This window comes from Panthera onca, chromosome D3 (genome assembly GCF_046562875.1).
Source record: "Panthera onca isolate mPanOnc1 chromosome D3, mPanOnc1 haplotype 2, whole genome shotgun sequence".
NCBI classification, from domain to species: domain Eukaryota; kingdom Metazoa; phylum Chordata; class Mammalia; order Carnivora; family Felidae; genus Panthera; species Panthera onca.
In genome coordinates, this window is record NC_138350.1 from 28160129 (window position 1) to 28167807 (window position 7679).

Genomic DNA, 7679 nt, shown 5'->3' on the forward strand with positions numbered 1-7679 from the left:
GTAGGCCAAGGAGGCCAAGGCTGAGGCCTGGTTGAGAAGAGGGCTCAGAGAAGCCTGACTAAAGTTCGGTCAAGGAGAGTCTCTTTGTCAACATCAGCAAGGCAAATATAAAATAGGATGAGATCCAGTGTTGGTTGGTGTGGGTAAGAATACAAACATTGCTGGGGCGCCTGGGTGGCGCAGTCGGTTAAGCGTCCGACTTCAGCCAGGTCACGATCTCGCGGTCCGTGAGTTCGAGCCCCGCGTCAGGCTCTGGGCTGATGGCTCGGAGCCTGGAGCCTATTTCCGATTCTGTGTCTCCCTCTCTCTCTCTGCCCCTCCCCCGTTCATGCTCTGTCTCTCTCTGTCCCAAAAATAAAAATAAAAAAACGTTGAAAAAAAAAAAAAAAAAAGAATACAAACATTGCTGATAAGAATGTAAATCAGAATGACAAGTTTGGAGCACACGGTGGTTTTAAAATATATCTGCAAATTCTTTGACTCTCCTCCCTTCAAAAAGTAAAGCCCAAACTTCCTCTCCTTGAATATGGGCGGTACTTAGTGACTGCCTTCCAAGAAATGGAATGAGGCAGAAGAAAAAGCCTGTGGTTTTCAAGACCAGGTCTTGCAGCTTCTGTCTTGTTGAGCTTTTGCAGCTTCTGTCTTGTTGAGTCTGCAGCAAGTGAGCCACCATGTCCTGAAGACACTCAAGCACCCCTAAGAAGAGGCCTCCACAGAATGAACACCTCTGTCAAAGCCAGCTACTAGCTTGCTGAACATGAGTGAACTGTATTGGAGGTCGATCCTCCAGTCTCTCTGCCAGACTATAGTCTTCTGAAGTCCCGCATCTACCTGGAACTTCAAGGGAGACTGAGCCAGGACCTGGCTAACCTTCCCCAGAATTCCTGACCCCTAGGGGCGCCTGGGTGGCGCAGTCGGTTAAGCGTCCGACTTCAGCCAGGTCACGATCTCGCGGTCCGTGAGTTCGAGCCCCGCGTCAGGCTCTGGGCTGATGGCTCGGAGCCTGGAGCCTGTTTCCGATTCTGTGTCTCCCTCTCTCTCTCCCCCTCCCCGGTTCATGCTCTGTCTCTCTCTGTCCCAAAAATAAATAAAAAAAAAAAAAAAAAAAAAAAAGTTGAAAAAAAAAAAAAAAACTGAAGGGCGCCTGGGTGGCTCAATTAGCTGAGTGTCCAACTTCAGCTCAGGTCATGAACTCGTGGTTTGTGAGTTCGAGCCCCACATGGGGCTCTGTGCTGACAGCTCAGAGCCTGGAGCCTGCTTCGGATTCTGTGTCTCCCTCTTTCTCTGCCCCTCCCCTGCCCATGCTCTGTCTCTCTCTGTCTCTCAAAAATAAATAAATGTTAAAAAATTTTTAAAAAACCTGTGAAAGATAGTAAATGTTTATCACTGCTGTCATAAGCTGCTTGGCTGTGGAGTAATTTTTTATGCAGTAGCATTAGATAACTAATACCCTAAAACAATTGGCAGCAGCTATTACCATTTAAATAAAATGTAAAGCGGCTCTCTGCAACCAATGATTCCACTTCTGGGTGTCTGTATTGGAGAAATATCCCCAGAACGATGTAAGACAGCATGGCAGAGGATGTTTTCAATTGTGAAAAAGCAGAATCAAAGTGAATGTCCATCAATAAACTATGGTGCATTGGCACTGTGCAATGACCTATAGCAGGCGATCTAGAGGTGGTGATGTAGCAATAACTTTCAGTAAGTGACAAGGACAAATTGTGAAAAGATTCATATCCTAACATTTGTGCAGAAAACAACAAGAGCTTTGAGGATTAAAGCCATCCTAAACTTTAGCTCCTTGTCTCCATCAAGATGACTTCTTATTATGCCACACTGGGTGAACAGGACTTTATCCAGAAGGATGAGGTTGCAAATAACTGTATTGTTTCTTTCAGGAACTTCCTGAGAATCTATTTATCTGAACAATAGGCTATTCAACTAGCCCTAGCCACCATCAGAAGGAATAGTCCCATGTCAGTACAGCAGATAGCTCAATGTGTAGCAGATAGCTCAAGACAGGGTGCCTTCAAGACTTTTTACTCCTCAGGGCTGTTTCCAAACCCTCCTCTAGCTGTGCCCATCACCCCCAAACTATTATATATCAGGAGTTCTGCCCAATTCTACTCTGGCTCCAACACTAAAAGACCTGCCCCCACCAAGCCTTATAAATTCAGTTGACCTTGAAACAACTTGGATTGGAACTGCACAGGTCCACTTACACATGGACTTTTTACAGTAGAGTACTGTAAATGTACTTTCCTCTATGATTTTCTTTTAAATAAATAAATAAATATATTATTTATTTAAGTAGACTCCATGTCCATCGTGGGGCTTGAACTCACGACACATGCTCTACTAACTGAGGCAGCCAGGTGCCCCCTCTTACAATTTTCTTAATAATAGTTTCTTTTCTCTAGTCTACTTTGTTGTAAGAATACAGTATATAATAAGTATATAAAATAGGTGTTAACTGGCCATGTTATCAGTAAGAGTCCCAGCCAATAGTAGGCTATTAGTAGTTAAGTTTGGAGGACTTAGAAATGATTTCCAGATTTTCAGCTTCGTAGGAGTTGGCAACACTAACCTCTGAGTAGCTCAAGGGTCCGCTGTGTAAACATCCTGCCTTTGACCTCTTCCACCCACACAATTCCATTCTCTCACACACACACAATTAACAATAATTTCTTAATATCACCAAGTAGTCAAGGGATCACATTTCCCTATTATCCTATACACGTTCTTCTTTGTTGCTTTTTGAAGTTTATTTGAATCAAGATCCAAACGAGGATCTCATACTCATAGTTCATATAGTTGGGGTACCTCGAAAGTCTCCTTTAATCTTTGAGTTCCCTTTCATGTTGTATTTTTCTTCTTGTTGAAGAAACCAGGTCCTTTGATCCGTAGTTTCACCCAGACTGAATTTTGTAGTCTACAATGTGACAACCGCTGGTGGGCATGCAAAGTGCTTTCTTCTTGGAAAAAAGTAGAAAATTGTAAAAATTATGTGATAGGCACTTAAGGAAAATTCATGCTTCAAGGGGTACTGTGCATTGTGTAGAATACACCCTTCTCATTTATCGGATTCTAGTCTTTCCTTACCCTAGCTGATTTACAACTCTGTCCAATGTAGATAATAGCAAAGCAAAATAATTCTTGTCCGTAGACATGCAAATCATATCAGGTGGAGATTCAAATGGTTTCTCTCGCCCACTGCAGAAGAGGCCAGTTTTATCTCATTTACATATTCAGTGCAATATTCTCAAATACTAAAAAGCTGGTAATATATTACCAGCTTCCTCTTTCTTTCTTTCTTTCTTTCTTCCCTTCCTTCTTCCTTCCTTTCTTTCTTTCTTTCTTTCTTTCTTTCTTTCTTTCTTTCTTTCTTTCTTTCATGTAGCCACCACACCCAACATGGGGCTTGAACTCAGGACCCTGATCAAAAGTTGTATGCTTGGGGGGCGCCTGGGTGGCTCAGTCGGTTAAGCGGCCGACTTCAGCTCAGGTCATGATCTCGTGGTCCATGAGTTCAAGTCCCGCATCAGGCTCTGTGCTGACAGCTCAGAGCCTGGAGCCTTTTTCAGATTCTGTGTCTCCCTCTCTCTGACCCTCCCCCATTCATGCTCTGTCTCTCTCTGTCTCAAAAATAAACGTTAAAAAAAAATTTTCTTTAAAAGTTGTATGCTTGGCAGCTTAGGTGTCTCAGTCCTTTGAGAGTCCGACTCCGGCTCAGGTCATGACCTCATGGTTTGTGGGTTTGAGCCCTGCATCGGGCTCTCTGCATTCATCCAAGAGTCTGCTTCAGATCCTCTGTCTCCCTCTCTCCCTCTCTCTCAAAAATAAATAAACATTAAAAAACAAACAAACAAAAAAGACTTGCATGCTCTACCAACTGAGCCAGCCAGGTGCCCCTAACAGCTTTCTCTTCAATAAGTTAATATCTGCTTGAAAGTTATGATTTTACCTATTTAAAAAAAATATTCTTTAATATGTTTAATGCATGAATTTAGAGCTTACAAATGTATGTCCCCAGGACCCAGGACTCAGGTCTGGGCTGCGGAAATTTTCTGAAACACTAACAGAGATCTGTGCACAAAAATGTTTGTCACACATTATCTGTAATAGGAAATTAAACATCCACAATCTAAAGGTCCAAGAACAGGGGAATGACTAAGATGACAGATTTCATAGTCGGTATATGATACTATTACTAAAATTGTATTTTATACCGGTTACAGTTGATTGTTTATAGGTTTTCCCATGATGTAGTTTTATAATCTAAATTATAATTAGGGACGCCTGGGTGGGTCAGTTGGTTGACCCTGGGTGGGTCAGTTGGTTGAGTCCAGCTTTGGCTCAGGTCATGATCTCATGGTTCATGGGTTTGAGCCCTACGTCGGGCTTTGTGCTGGCAGAACAGAACCTGGAGCCTGCTTCAGATTCTGTATCTCCCTCTTTCTCTGCCCCTCCCCCACTTGCACTCTGTCTCCGTCTTTGTATCTCTCTCTCTCCCAAAAGTAAATAAACTTAAAAAAAGTTTTTTTAAAGAAAAAAACAATAAATAAATAAATTAATAATTAAAATTCCAATTGCTAAATATTTGTTAATCCTTGGGAGATGCTTATTCTACAATGTTAGGTTTACAGCACAGGATCAAAAGGCATCTACACCATGATTTGTTGTATTTTTTAAACTAATAGAGGGAGAGAGAAAGAGAGAAAAGGAAAATTTATCAAAATATAAATAATGGCTGCCTTTGATAGATGGGATTTATGTTTGGTCCTTTCTAAAGTTTTCATGTATTGTTTGTAGAAACAATAATCACCGCCACCTCCCCCCACCCCCATCCACATACAAAGAGGTGATTGGAGGCTCCAGGTTAACACAGTAGAGGGTGCTAGGGTGGAAAGAGGGGCAGCTGAGTACCTTCCATGGATTGAGCACCAAAACAAGGTGGGGAATCAGAGGGGTCCTCACATGAGGCTGAAGGGAGACAGAGACAAATGCTCAAAGATCATGTGCAAGGCTCCCTACAGGGAAGTTTCATCTGCCCCAGAAGCTTCCAGCTCCCAGTTCCTGCAGGGCCCAGGATCATATTCATAAAATGTGTGGCCAGTGACAGAATCCAGCAATGGCAAGGTAGCCTGCAGGAACCAGGAGGGCAGAGACTTTACCTTCAAGTGGTGTGGGATATTGGTCAAGGCTGAGAATGGCTTCAGCTTCCTCCATCATTTCCTTTTCAGGGTCTAAACTACCCACTTTCACACTGAGGTCCCCAGGGGGGTCTGCAGGTGCTGAGAGAGTACAGGTCCATTTCAGGATCCACCTTCCCATGGACTTCCTGTCTCCCTGAGGCTAGGTAGTCTATGGTTGTCTCTACCTCCTCTCCTTCCCTGGCCACGCATCCAGATTCTAACCAAAGACCACTGCCCTAGGAGTTACCACCTCTGGGCCACAAAGGAACAAGTAGAAATAGAGCTCTGGAGCAAACAGCAAAGGGGGTAGCACTTAATTTTATCCCAATGACAAACTCTTGACAAGCTCCCAGTCTCTGTCTGTGAATCTGTGTCTATCAGCCTTCCCAAAACAGAGTGCAGAAGGGGGAGAAATGTCAATGCTGATTTTGGTTAAACATGATAGGAAGTTCACTCTCTACTTTCAGAACCCTAGGGAGTCTCAGTCTCATTTGCCCAAGAATTTGACAGTCAGGACTGGCTTTACCAATGAGGTTATGAGGCCAATGTTTTCCATAAACTGATGAATGGAATGTGCAGGCCCAAGGACATGAAGAACAAATGCAGGGGTGGTTGAGGCACCTGGGTGGCTCAGTCGGTTGAGCGTCCCACTCTTGATTTTGGCTCAGGTCATAATCTCACAGTTTGTGGGATCGAGCCCTACATTGGGCTCTGCACTGACAGTGTGGAGCCTACTTGGGATTCTCTTACTCCCTCTCTCTCTCTCTCTGCCCCTCTCCTGCTCTCTCTCTCAAAATAAATAAATAAAATGCAGAGGTGCTTGGGTGGTTCAGTTAGTTAAGTGTCCACCTCTTTTTTTTTTTAATTTTTAATGTTTATTTTTGAGAGAGAGACAGACAGAGTATGAGCAGGGGAGGGGCAGAGAGAGACACACACACACAGAATTCAAAGCAGGCTGCAGGCTGTGAACTGTCAGCATGCGGGGCTTGAACTTGTGAACTGTGAGATCATGACCTGAGCTGAAGTCGGATGCTTAACTGATTGAGCCACCCAGGTGCCCCAAGTCCAACTCTCGTTCTAAGCTTAGGTTTTGATCTTGGGGTCATGAGTTCAAGCCCTATGTTGGGTTCTGCACTGGGCATGAAACATACTTAAAAAGAAAAAAATGCATTTGGAGCCCATATACAATATAGGATACACTGCAGTCATACCTTTCCAGTGGTGCACAGAAAAGTATTTAAATGTCAACTTAAAAATATGCAAGAGTGGGATACCTGGCTGGCTCAAACAGTAGAGCATGTGACTCTTGATTTCAGGGTCATAAGTTTAAGCCCTATGCTGAGTGTGAAGCCTACTTAAAAAAATTAAAATGTGTAAGAGAGTGGCGATGGTTGTCCAACCTCATGAATGTGTGAATAATACTAAAAAACACTGAATTATACACTTTAAAATGGTGAATTATATGGTATGTGAATTATGTCTCAATTTTTAAAAAGTGCTTATTTATTTTTGAGAGAGAGAGAGAGCACATGCGTGCACACTAGTGGGGGAGGGGCAGAGAGTGAGAGGGAGACAGAATCCTAAGCAGGCTACAGGCTCTGAGCTGGCAGCACGGAGCCTCATGCAGGGCCTAAACCCACAAACTGTGAGATCATGACCTGTGCCAAAGTCGGATGCTTAACCAACTGAGCCACCCAGGTGCTCCAAATTATATGTTTTTTAAAAATGTGCAAGAGGAAAACAAATGTGCAAGAGGGATATAGATAGGGTCATCAACTATGCCAGTTGGCCTAGATTCAGGGAGTTGCAGAGATGCAGGAATCTCAGAACTAAAGTCCACAGAGTCCTAGAGAAACCAGAACAAGTTGATCATCCTAAATACAGAGTTTTAAAACTTATTTTCAGGAGAATGAGCAAAAAAAGTTTGAAGATGTGAAAAGCTTTCTTATAGACTCAAGACCTGAAACCCTGTAGGCAAGAGGGGCCTTTCTGGGAAAACTGTCACGATTTCCTCTCTCAATTTCCACCCCACCCTAAGCTCCTGCCTGGGACACCCAGACAGGGGGTGTACCCAGCCTAGCCTGGGCCTGGCACTCAACAGGCAACAGTAGGTGCCAGCTCATACTCTCTGAGGCTCATGTTGGTGATTGTCCACTTGGCACTTGTGGACCATTTTGGCTCAGAATTTTTGCCACTTATCCTCCCTTCCCTTTGGCACTGACAAGGGCCACATATATCCTACCCAGCAGAACTTTTATCCTTCTAAAAGCGTCCTCAGGCCCTCTCACTCCCTTGCATCCTACCTCCAGCTCACTTGCCTCCACCCAACAAGTCTGTGTGATATCTGGCCACCAGCGAGGATCTGGACTGTGTTCTCCATGAACAGGACATGGCTCTTGGGCCAAGCAAGATTTCCCATGTCTAAAACTTAATAAATGTGATTTAGTTTAGGCTCCTTACATCCCCACCCCTTACAAAATA